This window comes from Salvia miltiorrhiza, chromosome 1, assembly GCF_028751815.1.
Source record: "Salvia miltiorrhiza cultivar Shanhuang (shh) chromosome 1, IMPLAD_Smil_shh, whole genome shotgun sequence".
NCBI classification, from domain to species: domain Eukaryota; kingdom Viridiplantae; phylum Streptophyta; class Magnoliopsida; order Lamiales; family Lamiaceae; genus Salvia; species Salvia miltiorrhiza.
Window position 1 is genome coordinate 41,056,289 of NC_080387.1, and position 18,146 is coordinate 41,074,434.

General features: G+C 40.1%; 1 long non-coding RNA gene across 1 annotated transcript; it reads left to right on the plus strand.

Annotated features, from left to right (window-relative positions):
- The first annotated feature begins 11,265 nt into the window (after positions 1–11,265).
- LOC131024963 (uncharacterized) lies at positions 11,266–14,231 on the plus strand. The gene is made up of 2 exons (XR_009102037.1): positions 11,266–11,999; positions 12,150–14,231. It is a non-coding gene; the product is annotated as an uncharacterized LOC131024963 (long non-coding RNA).
- The last annotated feature ends 3,915 nt before the right edge of the window (positions 14,232–18,146 follow it).

Sequence of the window (18,146 nt, forward strand, 5' to 3'; positions counted from 1 at the left end):
GTTTCGGGCTAGCCCATCGGGCTAATCAGGTTAAAGGCGTAAAAATAAAATTATCATTTGTATTTTATTATTCCTAATGATCTAATGTATAATGTATAAAATATATATAGATATTAAAGATATAAATTATATAGCAAGGCATGAAATGCAAAAATATAAGATATTCAAGATTACATAAACAAAATTATATTAAAATAAAATAGTAAAATTTAACATGTATCAATGCACTAGAATCAGGATTATTATTGAATAATTAGTGGATTTGCCATGCACGTCTCATTGATAGAAAAAAAAATTGGCATCACTTTAAAATGAGATACTAATAATTAATTTCTAACTAATGAGATACTAATAATCAATTTCTACAAAAAAATCCGTAATTAATTTCACTTTTTTTAATGAGATTGCACACACACACACACACACATATATTCTAATTAATTAATTTCACTTTTTTTAATGAGGCTACATATATATATTTAAGCAAATACCATAGATCTAAACATAGCAGAAGTTGTAACTGGATGCATCAGTCACAATTCCGTCAGCCCACCGGGCCAGCCCATCGGGTTTTCGGGCTAGCCCTATCGGGTTCCGGGTTAGTCGGGTGCGAGCTAATCGGGCTGGAGGTTTTTTCGGGTTGCTATTTTTCAACCCTAACCCTCTAATTTTGTCGGTTTATTCGGGTCGACCCACGGGTTTCGGGCTGCATTGACATCCCTACTTACAAATGTAAGTCCGTCTTAAACTTCCACAAGTCTAACAATTCTCAACCTATCAATATATACAAGGTTATTCGTGAATCTAAATCTGGAGAACGAATCAAACCGGAGTTGTCAACTACCTAAGCAGTTGAAGATCCAACAAAGAAGTTCCTTCTCAAACGACTCAAACTCAATTCAAAAAAGATTTTATCTGAAGTAGATTAGAGCTACTCGCAAGTTATTTGAGACTCGGCTTAAAAAAGGCTCATTTGGAGTTTGATTCGATAGTAAATAAGTCGAGCTAGAGCCTGATTTCAAACTCAATAATTTTATCGAGCAGAGCTCAAGCGTGACAGCGCTCGGCTCATGGAGCTCACGAACATGTTCAGATTCAATTGTTCGCGAACATGTTCACGAACCTTCAATCGAGTTAGTACATGAGCCTTGAGCGAGTCAAGCTCAAACTCGAGTAACATACTTTCTCCGTCTCATAAGAGTGTGCATGGTTGTTGGTGGCACAAGGTTTAATAAATATTAGGTGAGTATATTATTTGTGGAAGAAGGGACCCACTTTTATTAGTGAAAGAAGAGATCCAAAAAAAAGTGCACTGTTATGGGACATCCCAAAATGAAAATAAGTGCACATTCTTATGGGACGGGTCAGGGGGAGTATTAATTAAGATCAAGAGCACATTTTAAACATATATCAAGCTTTTCCTATGTTTTTAACGACTTCGAGGTCGAACATCATGTATACTAACATAAAACAAGCCGAGCTCAAGTTCAAATTTGAAGTTCGACATTATCGAGTATCACATGAGTCGAGCTTGAGCTTGGTAAATGGGTGATGACCCAAGCTTAATCAACAAGGCAGCTCCTCGAATAGAACTCGACCACCCGAATATTTAAACGAATCGAATTCGAACCTATTAGTATTCGATTTGGCTCGGCTCATTTACATTCCTAATCTAAAGAAAACGATAAACAATATCATCCTTTGACTCTCTTAATATAGAATACATCTAGAAGTGTACTTTGGATTTAAGTATTTATCAAAAACATAATAAAGGGTTAGCTTTTATCCATTTTCAAAGATAAAAAATAAAAAATATTTACTATAAAAAAATATTAAAAAAAAAACTACTACTAAAAAAATACTCATTTTGAACTTGAAAGAACAAAGTTAGTCTTACTTAAATCGCAAACTTTGCTGAAATCGTGAACTTTGCTCAACACGCTCAACCAATACATGTCGAGCATTAGTGGTAAATGCACTAAAGCTCGACATGCTCGACCACTATGAGTCGAGTATGTCGAGTATTAGTAAATTGTGATAAATACATTAATGTTTGACATGCTCGACCTCTGCAAGTTGAGCATTAATAGTAAATATACTAATGCTCGACATGCTCGACCATTACAAGTCGAGCAATCGAGCATTAGTGGTTTAGCACTTTTAGAAAATACACTAATACTCGATATACTCGATCATTGCGAGTCGAGCAATCAAGCATCAATGATTGAGTATCAGTGTAAAATACACTCATGCTCGATATAAGGGTAAAAAAAATCCTAAATAGTACTCCTTCCGTCCACAAAACGATGTCCTAAGAGAGGGTGACATGAATTTTAAGAAAACTTGTGTTGTTTATTTAGTGAATGGAGAAAGGGGCTCACAAATTAAGAAAAGTGAAAAAAGTTAATTAAGTTAGTGAGTAGAGAAATTGACCCACAAGTTAGTAAGTGGAGAAATGGATCCATAAATTATGACTAAAAGTAGATTATGACATTTTTTTTGTGGACGGACCAAAATGGTAAATTAGGATATCTTTTCACGGAGGGAGTATAATTTATTTATGCATACCTTTCCTCTTTGGTACGTCCTCCAAATTTATGCACACTCTATTTTTGGACTTATCCCATACATAATTTTCACAATTTTACCCTTGCAACTTACACTTATTTATCCACAATCTACTTAACAATACCCTTAATATGAGACCATTTCTTTATTATCAATGTTGTAAATATTTTTCTTTATTAAAATTTGTGTTGGAAACACCTATGCATATTTATTGGGGACGAATAGAGTATAATCAATAAAAGATAATTTAAAAAAAAAATTATTTTCACAATGGCTATATATTATTTTGCATCTATAATAAAACATACCCGTTAACCATATCCATATGACTAAGAATTGAAATAAATCGTTCCAAAATGATATTTTAAAAATTAATTGGGGTAACATTTTGCGTCTACACTTATGTATCGCCTTATAATAAATGGGCCATACGTAGTGTGTTTGATTGCATGAATTTTTTTGCCCAAATAAGCCCATATATAATATGGTGAGATATCATTCTAGGATGGGCAATAAGAGGTTTTTTTGCTGCGGGAAGCACACTAGCTAGTTTTTTGAAGATTCTACGTTTTAGAATTGAGTCTTCAAACTTTTATTTTTGATTCAATTGTGTCCACGTGTGTTATATTAATTGGATTTTAAATTTGTATCTGGTTCAGATATGTATTTTAATCTTTTGTGTTATGCTTCTTGTGAATATCTTTGTAAACAATCCAAAAGATGAGATCGACTTCAATTCAGCCTAACGGAAGTTTAAAAATTAGATTATCAAATAATGTGATGTTTGATCCGATCCGTTGATTTTAATTAATATTGCTTTGTCCCACAAAATTAATGCTCTGTATGTAGTCCACTTTTTTTAATTTGAATTGTATTAGATTTTTTTTTTTTACTAAAATAGTCTTATTTAATACTTCCTCCGTCCCACGAATCTTGATGCATTTGTTTTCGGCACAAGAATTAAGGAATTGTAGATTAGTGTTTTAAGTGTGCAGGCATGAAGTAGAAAAATGATAATTAAGTATAATTAAGAACCCTTATTTTTTGACTAATTGTTACTATATTTAAAATTGCATCAAGATTCGTGGGACGGAGGGAGTGTTTATGAAAATAATATGAAGCAATAAATTAATAAAGGCAAAATATAACAACTGATATATGGATGTGAACTGAATTGAGTGCTTGAGATAACAAATTACCTCGATTGTGTTCAACTGATTGGTTGTTGTTGGAGTTGAGTGAATGGTGATGACAGATTGTTGGTAAATGATAATGGCAGAATAGTTCCAATTTAAGAGATGGGAGATGAGGTATGGAGAGAGGTGAGGAGACGAGGGGTGGTGAGGACCGGACAAGATGGGATGGTGAAGAAGCAGTTAAACCAAAAGACTCAAAGGTTTTCGAAACATTGGAAAGAAAGAGACGAGAATGAAGCAAAAAGAGTTACATTCTTTTTCAACAACATTCCAGAAGAATGTAGCTTCGATTTTTTGAGGAGAAAGTTCGGTTCCGTGAGAGAACCGACAGACATCTTTTGTCCAAGAAAGAGAGACAAAAAAGGGAAACCTTTCGGTTTTGTTCGCTTCGAAGATGTGGAAGATAGGGACGGTTTGCTAGTGCAGTTGAATAAGTTGTGGATTGGGAGCTATAAAATTAGGGTGTTCAAACCGAGATTCGAGAGAGAAGTGAAGGTCCAAGGAAGTAAAGGGAAGGGAATAAAATCTGACGCAGGTAGAAAGCCGGAAAAGCATAAGCTCGTGCATGCCGCAAAAAGGATGATGGGGGTTTCTTTTAAGGAGGTACTCACTGGATCCAAAGAAGGAGAGTCAGGACTTTCAGATTTGCTTCAGTTTAAAACTTCGGATGAGGAAACACGATGGCTAGATGGAGCTTTCACGGGTTTCATCAAAAATGAGTTCTTGTGGGAAGAGATTAATGAGGAAATCAATAGTGAAAGTGCTGGCAAACTGAAAGTGACGACGATGGGAGGAAATTTGGTGTTGATTCGTAGTGTCTGCGACGCGCCAACAGAAAAAGTTTTAACGGAGATGGATGAATGGAGTGAGTTCTGGTTTCAATGGAAGAGGAAATGGAACGTTGTGGATGTGTTTCAACAACGAGTTGTGTGGACGAGGTGGGCCGGGATTCCACTACATGCATGGAATCCTCGTTTCTTTGAGTTGGCAACTGCAAAGTTCGGTCGGGTGTTGAAGATGCATGAGAAGACGAAAGAAAAAGAAAAATTGGATGTTGCTTTGATTCAAATATCCACGGGCCTTAGATCCATTGATCAAGTGACGGAGTGTTGTATTAATGGAGCAAGGTTCACGTTTCGCATTGAGGAAATTCACGAGAATCCTTTCACTTCCATGATCGGAGAGTCGGAGCTCGAGGATTCGGGGTCGGATTCGGGATGGACGAGCGGGGATGATTCCATGGATCCGGCATCTGCAACCTTCGGAGATCGGAACGAGAGCGGTGAAAGGGATGGTGATGTTTCGGTTCTCCAAGAAATCATCGTTCCGTCTCCTTTGTTCCAAACCGTTGAAGACACGTTTGTTGAGGAAACTAATTTTGAGGGGGCGGTGAAGGGAGGATCGAAAATGCTTTTAAATTTGGTTGAGGTCGAAGGTGAGACTCAGCCATTCGTTAAGGATGGGCAGATGGACTGCCACGCTTTTCAAAGTCCAAATCAGATTTTGGAGGAACAGAATTGGACCGACTTTCAGAATGTACAGGAAAAAAGTCCAACTGGTGGCTTTACTGGTGTTTCTCTTGATGGGCCACGAAGAAGCGTTTATGAGGGAGGTCCTACTTTAATGTCGACCCAAGCGCAAGGAGAGAATAGATGCCCTATTCCGGAAAGGGAAGAAGCCGATTCAGTTGTGTACAGTGATTGTCAAGGTGCCAAAAATGTGGTGGAGGACAAGGCGTGGAATGAGGAAGGGCAAAGGATCGAAGTCAACGAGCTTCAGATATTAAGCTCTGAGGAACAAAGTCGTTCAAAGCAAAGCAAAAGGTATTCAAAGCAAAGCAAAAGGTTTGGTGAACAAAATTCAAAAGGAAAAAAAGGGAGAGAAAAGAAAAAGAATAGAGCCAGGGAGAAAGAGAAATGGGAACACTTCATTTCAGATTTAGAGCCAATTGATGGAAGGGGGGAGGAAGTGGCAGAGCAGGAAAGACAGGGGGAGAACGAAGAAGGGCATGAGACGACAGTTGGGGAGCAAATTTCAGGTCAGCAGATCTGGGATTTTGGAAAGAAGATCGGGCTTTCAAGTCAAATTCCAGACGAAGATGTTGCTCGACAGATTGAGGCGCAAGGTAATTTTCTTTCTTGCGTAAATGCTAGGAGTATTTTGAGGAATGTTTAATGAATTTGTTATCTTATAACATTCGGGGCTTGGGGAGTGTTGCGAAGCAGAGAGATGTTACTGATTTGGTGAAAGGGCAGAAGATCGATTTTTGTTGCTTGCAGGAGACAAAGATGGAGGTGTTCAGGGATTTGTTTTGTAAATCTTGGTGGGGGTCTAATTATACAGACAGAGCGATTAGGAATTCGGAGGGAAGGGCAGGAGGAATTGTATGCTTGTGGAATAGGGAGGTTTTCGAAGCTTCTAGTACGTGGGATTTACCGGGGGCGGTGGTGGTGAATGGTAGGTACAAGGAGGGTGATATTTTATGTTGCATCATCAACGTGTACGCACCAGTCGGCACAGGGGATAAGCGGATCTTGTGGGATGTCTTAAGCTCAATTGTGGAACAAAATACGGATAGGAGTGTATGTATCTTGGGCGACTTTAACTCAGTTAGGAGGAGGGATGAACGTGTGGGCAGTGGGGAGACGTTTTGCGCGGCTGATGCAAGAAGTTTTGAAGAATTTATTCAGGGGAACGATTTGGAGGAAATTAAAACTCAAGGCCGGAAGTTTACTTGGCACAAACCAAATGGAAAGTGCAAGAGTAAGATTGATCGCTTCCTCGTTAATGAGAATTGGCTGGCTGCTTGGGAACGGACGTCGGCACGAGGACTTCAACGTTCAATTTCGGATCACTGTCCGATTATTCTCACTACAAGATCGGAGGATTGGGGACCAAGACCTTTTCGGTTCCTCAATGCATGGGTGAATCATTCGGAGTTCGAGGAGATGGTCAAGCAGGTTTGGACAGGGACTAAGGTGGGGGGATGGAGATTTTTTGAGGTTAAGGAGAAACTAAAGAAACTAAAAGAGGCCTTGAAGGTGTGGAATCGGACATCTTTCGGTGAGATTGATCACAAAATTAAAGAACTTCAGAAGGAACTTCAAGAGAAAGATAAGGTGGACGAACAGAGAGGTCTTCAAGAATCAGAGGTGATTAAGAGAAATGAGATTCAAGCCCTGCTCTCCCTTCAACTGAAGAATAAACAGATGATGCTGCAACAGAAAGCCAAAATCAAATGGCTCAAAGAGGGAGACATTAATTCGGGTTTTTTCCATAGGGCAATTCGTGGGAGACGTGTTAAAAACGAGATTGGCGGAATGCTCTTTGATAACTCGTGGATATCTAAACCGGAAGAGGTTAAAGCAAGAGTGAGAAATCATTTTGAAGCTTTTTTCAAAAGGAATGAACGACTGATGCCCGATTTCCCCCTGGACTTCATGAGGAGGAAAATTTCAAATGACGAGAGGCAGTGGCTGATCAGGGATTTTGATCTGGACGAGATTAAAGAAGCAGTTTGGAGCTGTAGTGGAGACAAGAGTCCGGGACCCGATGGATTTAACTTCACATTCTGGAGAGCGGCGTGGCACGTGGTTAAAGAGGACTTACTCCAGGTTTTGAAGGAATTTCATGAAAGCGGCAAAATACCGAAAGGTGGTAACGCCTCTTTTATTGTTTTGATTCCGAAGAAAGAAGGGGCTGGGTCGCTCGATGATTTTCGCCCAATTTCTCTTATCACTAGCTTGTTCAAAATTGTGGCTAAAATCCTGGCTGAGAGATTGAAGAGGGTTATGGGGTCGATCATTTCCGATAATCAAAGTGCTTTTGTCAAGGGTAGCTTCATCCTAGATGGGGTGGTTATCCTGAATGAAGCTATTTTTGAGGCAAAAAAGAAGAGAGTGGGCCGTATTTTCTTCAAGATTGACTTCGCAAAAGCATACGACTCTGTGCAATGGGATTTCTTGGATATGCTTCTAGATCGACTTAACTTTGACGGAGTTTGGAGGAAGTGGATTAAAGGGTGTCTGGAATCTGGAATGGCAAGTGTATTGGTGAACGGGTCATCGACGGGAGAATTCAAAATGGAGAGAGGTTTGAGACAGGGTGACCCATTGTCACCTTTCCTGTTCCTTATCGTGGCGGAAGGCCTTAACGAGTTCATTGAAAGAGCAACGGAGAGGCAGTTCCTGGTCCCGGCGAAGATTGGCAAGGATAAAGTGCCCATTTCACATCTACAGTACGCGGACGATACTATCTTCTTGTTGGAGGCAGATGACAAGAATATGGAGAGCGTAAAAAAACTCCTGATTCTCTTTCAGTTCGCCTCGGGTTTAGCTGTAAATTTCGACAAAAGTTGTCTTCTGACAGTGGGAGTGGATGAGGCAGTTGAGAGGAGATGGGCATCGCTCCTCATGTGCAAGATCGGTTCCTTTCCGTGCAACTACTTGGGTACTAAAGTGGGGGGGGCGCAGCAATGGTGTTGGAGATTGGAAGTTTTTGATTGAAAAAGTTTCAAACAAAGTGGCAAGCTGGAAGAAGAGACACCTTTCATTGGCAGGGCGAATTACTCTAGTCAAGTCGGTGTTGCAATCCATCCCGGTATATCAATTATCCCTCGCTTTCATACCTAAAGCGGTGATTAAGGAACTTAATTCACTGTTCACCAAATTTTTGTGGGGAGGAGGCACACAGATGGGGGGTATCACTTGGTTCAAGTGGAATGCCTTGTGCCTAAACAAGGATTCAGGAGGTCTGGGGTTTCGGAATATCGATTGGTTTAATCAGGTCCTGTTAAGTAAGTGGCTCTGGAGATTTTTAGGGGAGGGGAAAGCTCTGTGGGTAAGGGTGATCAAATCGATTTATGGGGGGCTAGTGTGGGGGGAAGGGGGTGAATGTTCGGTGGCGGGAAGAGGTGGACAGAAAGGGTGGTGGCAGAAAATTGTGGATAAGGTAGGAGGAAGGAGAGATCGGTGGTTCATCAATAATTTGAGGCGAAGAATTGGGGATGGGCTTGATACCAGCTTTTGGGAGGATGTGTGGGCGGTTGACAAACCCCTTAAGTTTGTGTTTCCGAGACTGTATAATTTGAGCCTGAACAAGAAAAGGCTGGTTGGTGAAAGTGGATTTTGGGAAGGAGGGTCGTGGGTGTGGAGGGTGGAGTGGAGGAGGGAGTTAAGGGAGAGGGAGAAAGGGTTTGCGGAGGATCTCCAGTTGGTTATAGCTGATTTTGTTCCTTGTGTAGATGTAATAGACGGATGGAACTGGAAGGCGACACCAGATGGATGCTTCACAATCAAGTCGGCATATGAAATTGTGGCAAAAACAAGAGAGGAGCAACAAGTTTTACCTTTGGAGATGGCAAAGGTTTGGAAGGCCCCAACACCAAATAAAGCCAAGGTGACGGCATGGAGATGTCTTAGAAACAGATTGGCAACATGTGATAATCTGAGTAGAAGAAATGTCCAGATCAGCGTGGAGGAGAGATGGTGCAATGCCTGTGTTTCTAGTGAGGAAACGACGGAACACCTGTTCCTCTATTGTCCTAAAGCAGCGGCGGTGTGGGACCAGATCTTTCAATGGCTTGACATCAAAACGGCAAATCCGAGAGGTATTTTTCAACACTTCATTTCTTTCATTGCGGCTGGAAAAAAGAAGAGAGAAAGAAGACTGCTTAAAGCTTTGTGGGTGGGAACAGTGTGGTTGCTCTGGGAAAGCAGGAATGATAGTCGTTTCCGGGACAAGGCTTGGGATATTGATAGACTTGTTTTACAGATTAAGGGGAGACTTTGGAGTTGGAACGAGGCCTACAAAATCGTGGAGTTAGGAATTACTTTTACTTCTTGGTGTTCCAAAGACTTCAAACTTGTTTTGTTGTTTTGATTGGCATTCCTGATGCCTTGATCCCTTTTCTTTTAATAAAATTTTTACTTTACTGATCAAAAAAAAAAAAACAACTGATACTCATTTTGAACAAATATTATTATTGATGAACAATTACTTTTGGTTGGTGTCATGATGTATAGATTTTTTTAGAATTTGGTTTAACGTTTGTCATGCTAATAGTTTAATTATTCGAATATTTATATACATATCAAAATATAAAAAGAAATTAATAAATAATTTACGACTGACGGGACATCTGGGTTTTTTTAAAAGGATTGAATTGTGTCGAATCAACAAGCAAGTAATTGATTCGATGTTCGGTCCGGATTTGAAAGCATTGAAAGGCAACAAGAAAACAAGCAGAAGACCTAATTATGAAAAAGAACACACCACTCCAAATGTGGCCTATAATATAATGTGTAGAAATATATATATATATGTAAACACAAATTTTATTGTATTCAATTTAATGAAATACAAAAATGTGTACAAATCCAAAATATATGGATTGAGATGAATTTGTTGTGGGTTGCGATTCTCTACTTTAATCCTCTGATTCTCCTCTTCAAACTTCTTCAAATCCTTGGAGGGAAATATAATTTCTTGATCTCCTCGAACTTGAATGTTGACTTGAATTTGATAACGTCAATCCAGAGGGCCTTATTTCTGAATCAAACGTTGACTTGGATGAATTTGATGAAGAACTCGTTGACTTCCTTGTAGAACGCCTTGAACCTTGAGCTTTGGACTTTATAACGTTGATGCAGAGGGCCTACGCCTTATTTCTGGATCGAGCGTTGAATTTGACTTGAGCTTTGGGTTGCTTCCACAAAGAACGCCTTGATTGTTGGAGATGACTTCGTTGTAGTGAATTACTCCTTCAATGCTTGAGCTCTCTAATGATTTATGTTCCTTTTGACTCCACAAATGACCCATATTTATAGGTGAAGAATGGAGTGGGCTGTGGGCTTTGGCCTGTCATATTGGGCTTTTAGGGCTGAGGTGGCGCGATTTGATTGGCTCCTCAATATTTGTATTTATCTACATAAAATTTTTAATATTTTATGTAGATATTCCACATGTCAATTTCTGATTGGTCAACAAATCCACATAATCAAATATTAATTATATATTTATTTAATCTTGGAATTATATTTAATTTAATTCCAAAATATAAAATAAAATATATAATTTCATATTTAATTTGTAATTTCCACATGGCAGGATTTAATAGGCTATAAATTTAATTGCCTACAAATTGCCCCATCGAGACTTGTTCATGGACATCTTGGATATTGGAAATGGACGAGTCTCGAACTTATTTAATAGTTTAAACTCATATTAAGGAGTTCTTGAATTTGAATTTGAATTTGACTTTGTAAATAGTTTATACTCATATTTAGGAGTTCTTGAATTTGAATTTGAATTTGACTTTGTAAATAGTTTATACTCATATTTAGGAGTTCTTGAATTTGAATTTGAATTTGTAAATAGTTTATACTCATATTTAGGAGTTCTTGAATTTGAATTTGAATTTGTAAATAGTTTATACTCATATTTAGGAGTTCTTTTTAAATTTTGAATTTAATAATGAGACCATTAGTTTTAATAGCCATTTCAAAGTCAAACTAATCATTTCCGAATGCCATCCTTTGCTCCAAAATAATTAAAAGAAATAACCTTATTTCTATTAATCAATTTCTTTCTTTTTCGAATGCCATCCTTCATAAATCAAAGTCAAATATGACTTGTACTAAATTTGGGCCACATAAAGCTTGATAGTCAAAAAATTAGAGGCCCAATTATGCGCTACTTTGGAGACGTACTTTATATCTATCAGTTGGTCTCTCCATCTTTATCTCTTCGCAAATGTACGACCTGCAGCTTGCAAAGTCTTTGGCTTTTAGGATTCCCCAATGACGCGATTCTTTCGCTGTTCCAATCTCTCCTCCATCTCCAAGAGATTTGCATCCTGAAAATCTTCTTCTGATTATGACCAAAGCTCCTGATGCGTCCCTATATTCTTGTGGACAAATGTGGGTATGATTTCATGGATACATATATAATAACTCATCTTATAGTTATCCATAAATATGAAACCATTTACGCAGCAATCATCAAACTAATCTTAAATTCAAATTTCAGATTCTTCAAGGTTATCAGCTGCTAATTCTGATAAGAATTTCGTAGGTTCCCCTTCAAGTAAAGACTTCTAACTATTGTAGGGAACTAGCACTATATATAGAGTGCTAAAGTTCATATTTTTTTTTTTCTACAAACTCAAGCTTGGATCGCAGAAATCCTCTTCCTCTTTCAATTTTCTTTCGTTGACAGCGTTGGGGTTGAATCTTGGTGAGTTCTTCTTCCCATAACTGTAAGAAATCTGTTTCTGTAGTCTGCCCTCCATATGTTCGATGAATTGTCTGACAGAAAAATAATCAACTTCAAGTTTGTTTTCTATCGAGTTTTGCTGCGATTTTTTTTTTTTATTGTTTTTCACAGATAATTGGAGATCCAGTATATAATCACTTGACTTTAAATGAAGTAGAGTGTGGAGAGAAGCAGCGGCGGGATGGGCTCCTTGTTGTTGCCCTGTTTTACCGGAGCTGCGCGCGTAGCGGCAGTCCCCAGAAGCAGCGGCGGTGCGGCTCTCCTCGCTGGTGCTATCCATCGGAGAATGTGTTGTGCTTCCAGCTAGGGAGACAAATGCGGAGCTTGGAGGTTAAACTCGCCGGATTACCATCAATGGCGTCGACATTTATGCAGCAATTCGCAAAGTAGAAGACCTTCGGGAAGCGATCGTCGAAGAAGTATTTGGAGGAGGCGCTGCACAAGAAGCTGTCCAGCGATGGCGGTGATGGAGGAATTCAGGCTTCGTTTTTTGCAGCAGTCATTGGCTTCTTTTTAGCGGGCGCGGCAGCAGTCGGAACCGGCTTGGAGCACGGAGGGATGGAGTTGAGAGGCTTCTCGCAGGATTTCAGGATGTGGGGACCGAAGCGGAGAAAACATGACGGCGAACCATGGCAGCAGTGCAACGTCTATCCCAGGCAACAACGGCGTCGACATATTTTGAAAAGAATGAGAGAAGTGGAGAGTGCAGACTCGATTATGTTTCTATGGCGACCTTCAGTTTGAGTGCGAGCGTTGGAGAAGCAGGGACAGCTTGTGGCAATCGCCGACTTCTTCGGAATGGACGCAGCAGCAGCAGGAACCGACTTTGAGCACGGAGGGATGGAGTGGGGTTGTACTCGGTGAGGGAGTTGCTTTGCTTGATCACATTCGAGCGTGGAGAGAAGCGGCCGTGGGAGTTGGATCTGGCTCCTCAATCAAATGACAGCAGCAACAACATGATTATGGTCAACCATCTGTTTCTCCATATTCTCAAAGTTATCCTGTGCGGCATTCGTCTCCTGTGGGATAGCTACACTCGTCAAGATTATGCCGTGACTTTCTTCTTCTTCTTTTTTTTTTTTTTTTTTTTTTGTAGGAATTGGTGATTTTGCACGCATCCATTGAAAAGTCGTGGAGTTTTTTTTTTTTTTTTTTTTTTTTTCATATAGAAGTTTTATGTTGCCCCAACTTCAACTATTATTCGAGTGCATTCAACCGAGGAATTTCGCTGATACAAATTGATGGAGTGCATTCAACCGAAGAATTTTGCTGATACAAATTCGAGGGATTTCTTCATCTACTCATCGGAGCTTCTCAATATGGATTGGATGATGTTTACCTTGCACCTTTAGGTGGCTCTCAATTGGCTTTTATTCAGATTCTGGGTGCGCTCGAATCTGGGCCATTGTGAGTCTTGCCTTTAAAGGTTTCTCGAGTCTAGTTTCAATGGAGTTGGTACTTTTAGCGAGCGCGTGCTTCCACTCCACTACTACCAGATTTAATGGAGTTGTTACTTTTGGCGAGCGCATGCTTCCACTCCGCTGCTAGGTGTTATAAAGCTCGAAGTTCGGCGTATACTTTGGAATCAAGGCGAAGTTCTCCGCGTCGGCGCATACTTTGGAAGCAAGGCGAAGCCCTCCCCATTGGCGTATACTTTGGAAGCAAGGCGAGACCCTCCACATCGACACATACTTTGGAAGCAAGGCGAAGCCCTCCACATCGACACATACTTTGGAAGCAAGGCAAGGCCCTTCACATCGACCCATACTTTGGAAGCAAGGAGAAGGTCCGCATCAACGTTCCCTATGCATCAACATTATAAAGTCCAAAGTTTAAGTCAGATCCAACATTCGAACAAAGCGAAGACCCTCCACGTCAACGTCATGAAGCTCAAAGATCAAGTCCAAGAAGATCGGATGCATATTTCTTCAATAAATCTCAAGGACTACTCAAAGATCGTTCAAGAATTAACTTGAATATTGGAGAGAGCTCTTTCAAAGTGTGTTGAAGCTAGATGTGGAAACGCGGAGTTTAAAATTGATCAAGAACGCTTTCAAGGTTTGGACCCGTTTTATTGAAGCTTTGTCAACTATTGGCTCTCTCATTGCTTCGTTTCTTCACTTGCATTTGTCCATAACTTTCGCGCAACATTTATTGCTTCTTCTGAATTAATGCAACATTTGGCTTCAGACATCCAAGCATAACAATCAATATGCCCACCATTTACTCATCAAATTTGAAGGATGAACAACTCCAAATCATGACTGAACTTAGAGATATCTAAGCTGCCTACGTACCATTTTGAAAGGGATCAAGTCAAAACGTAGTTCAAAGATCAATTTGAGTTTTGATGGGGGGGCGCCGTACACAGTTTATACTCTTGCGGGCCAGGAGTGACTATTTATTTTACCACTATATAGACAAAGTGGAGTATATAATAGTTTAACCACATAATTTACCTTTTGGTGGGAGAAGTTTAGCAGTTTAACCACATACACTTTCTTTGGTGGATACCGTACATAGTTTATACTCATATGGGCCAGGAGTAACATGCAGTTTAGGCTCGTGCGTCATGGAGCTGTCTTCTTTTTGTTTTTCAGGGATAGTAGCGCTTCAAGAACTTTCCATTTATGAGCCCAACTCTCACATTGTCTTCCGAGAGCAACTTATATGCCCCATTGGCGTAGACTTCTTTTGAGAGGCGGGTTAGATAGTATTCCAATCTTTGTTGAGCTTCTAATCTCTTCTCATCCAAAGCTTCCAATTCTTTGAGGTGCAAGCGTGCATTATCCTCTTCAACTACTATCTCTTCGCATGAGGTGATATGGTTTGACGTGGCAACATTTTCATCTTGCTGGCGAGGACTCTTGAAATCAACACACATCCTTATTCTTCCATTTCTCTGGCGTATGAAGACCATATTCTCTGTAATGCTTGTTGTGATAACCCCACTTCTAATGAGACTTGCAATTTCTTGGCGCACTTGACTTTGAGCAGTATGATGAACTAGATTACTAGCACTATTAGTAGTGTAGTAAGATGAAGCCACACTTTCTCTATCTTCTTTGTCTTCGAGCATCTTTGAATCGGAAGAAGCTATATTTTCTCTATCTTCTTCATCTTCGACCGTCTTTGTAAGGATAACAGTCTTCATTCTGGCTTTCAATTCTCTCCCACATGTCACAAGTAAAGTGGTACATCTTTTCATACGAGAAGGGATCGAGCTCCTTAGCTTCTTTGTCATGTGCAGTCCATAACTCCCTTTTGTCTTGCCTCTTTTCCATGATTTGTCTTTGCCAAGTCTTTTAAAGACAGATGCTCGTTGAACTTCTCTTGTACCTATCCTTTTGAAAGCAGAAACTCTTTGAATGCTTGAATATTCCTTGATTTGTTGGGTGCTGGCATAGTTACTAGTAGCTCTTTTAATGGCAATACGAATGGGACTCTGCACTGCATACCCCAAGCCTGCTTTGGGGTTTTGGCTCGTGTTACTGGTCTTTGACTTTGACATAGAGCTTTCTTGAGGATTGTATCCAGCATTCACAAGAAGTGTATATGCCTTCGGACCAAAGTGCTTTGACAGTTCTTTGTCTGAGAGATCCCCGTGCTCTGTGGTGCCATTTTTCTTTGGTTGGAAAAACTCTTCAAGCGGTTGGAGAATTGGCTTCTTGGCATCAATCTTCGTTAAAGGCATTGTAAATCCTTCCATCTCCAAAAATGATTCTGCCTTCTTCTTCTCCTGGCAAGATCCCGACTCATCATGCGGTGTTGTGACTTTGGTTCTCTCCAAATAAAATTTTGCATCAGCAAAGTGTGACTCTGCTTCCGTAAACGGCCTTTGATCACCAACCACTTTTCTTACAACACCATTTTGATGATACTTGAAGCATTGATGCAATGTTGAAGGAATAACACCATTCTCATGAAGCCATGGTCGACCGAGAAGCATGTTGTAGGAGGTCTTAGCGTCAATCACGTGAAGCAGCGTCGTCGAATCCATATCCTGCATTAGCAATCGCAGCCTTATAGTGCCAAGAGCTCTCTGTCCTTCATGGTTGAAACCTTGAATCATTAATCGGCTACTTGATAGTTCATCCACTTGAATCCCCAATTGCTTCAAAGTCCTTAGTGGCAAAATGTTGACCGCCGAGCCTCCATCAATGAGAATTCGATTGACCTTCTGCTCCTGGGTGTAGCAACTCACGAACAATGGTCTGTTATGAAGTTCAGATCCAAGCTGCAAATCTTCATCGGAGAATGTGATTGCCAAGACATCATCATCTTCATTCGTATTTAGCTTGAATTCTTCATCTACTTGATTGGATGTATCATACAGAGCACCAACACCTTCTATTATGTCACTCAAGTCATTGGTGGCGACATTTGCAGTAGCACAATCTTCTTCAAGGGTTATCTTTCCTTCACGAGCTAATCGCATGACTTTGTCTTTGAAGATGAAGCAATCATGTATGGGATGTCCAACCAATCGATGGTATTTGCAATATTTTGGGTCATCCGTTCGTCCTGCCTCGTTTGGTCGCTTCATTTCTGGCAAATCGACAAGCCCTTCTTTGAGCAAGTCATCAAAAATTCCTGAAACATCAGAGTCTAAGAATGGGTATTGTTTTTGCTGCATTTCCTTCAAAGTAAGCTTTCTTTGCCCCATATCTCGGGAAGAATTTTGGTTGCCTTCCTGACTCGCTTCTTTCTTTAGAAATTTCACAGACGTTGCCTTCACTGCCATAGATTCTTTTGTTGGTTCTTTGGATTTGAATTCTTGCTTGAATTTACGAGGCTCTTGGATTGGTGGCCCTTCGATTCCACTCACCGCCATACTCAATTCCATGTCATGAGCTCTAGTCGCCAGTTCTTCGAATGTTCTAGGTTGAATTCCTCGCAAGATGTATTGTAAACCCCAATGCATCCCTTGAATACACATCTCAATAGCGGATGATTCAGATAATCGGTCTTTGCAGTTGAGGCAGAGGTTTCTCCATCTATTGATATAATCAATCACCGGCTCTTCCTTGAATTGACGAGAACTTGTGAGTTCCACCATGCTGACAGTTCTTCTAGTGCTATAGAAGCGATTGAGGAATTCATGCTCTAGTTGCTCCCAACTATCAATTGAGTTTGACTCCAAGTCCGTATACCAGTCAAAAGCATTTTCCTTGAGTGAGCGAACAAACTGCTTGACCAAATGATCTCCATAGGTGCCAGCGTTATTGCATGTTTCAACAAAATGAGCCACATGTTGTCTAGGATTGCCTTTTCCATCGAATTGTTGAAACTTGGGAGGCTGATAGCCAAAAGGCATCTTTAATTGGTCAATCCTTTTAGTGTAAGGCTTAGAGTAGATCATGGATGACTTCGAGTTACCACTAGCCTTCATCGTTCCTTCAATAAACTCCTTGAGTTGATCAATCTGAATGAAACCATCGGCAGAGACTTCGATGTTCTTAGGAGGTGTCTTTTCTTCGCGGCGCTTTTTGAATGACTCTGAATCATCGCTTTCTTCATCTTTCTCGTCATTCACTCGACTTCCTTCTCCTTTCTCTAAGATGAGCTTTGAGATCTTGGCGTCTTGCTCCAATATATGCTTGTTCATGTTTTCAACAAGCTTAGCTAGGCCAGCAATTTGTTCCTCTAGAGTAGAAGCATTTGTCACCATGACGGGAGCTTCAAGAGAGTAGCTAGCGGCTGAATACTCCTCACTTGCTGAAGCAGACCTGGAAATTTCCTCCAATAGCCTAGCTTTGCCTCGAGTGATAACACCAATGTTCTCCAAAGTGATGTTTAGAGCAGCACTTGAAGCTTTGTTCTCCATTTGAATTTGCTTGAGTTGTTGTTGGTGAAGAGGAGAGATGAGAGGTAGAGAAGTCCCACCGGGCGTGCCAAAATTTGTAAACACAAATTTTATTGTATTCAATTTAATGAAATACAAAAATGTGTACAAATCCAAAATATATGGATTGAGATGAATTTGTTGCGGGTTGCGATTCTCTACTTTAATCCTCTGATTCTCCTCTTCAAACTTCTTCAAATCCTTGGAGGGAAATATAATTTCTTGATCTCCTCGAACTTGAATGTTGACTTGAATTTGATAAC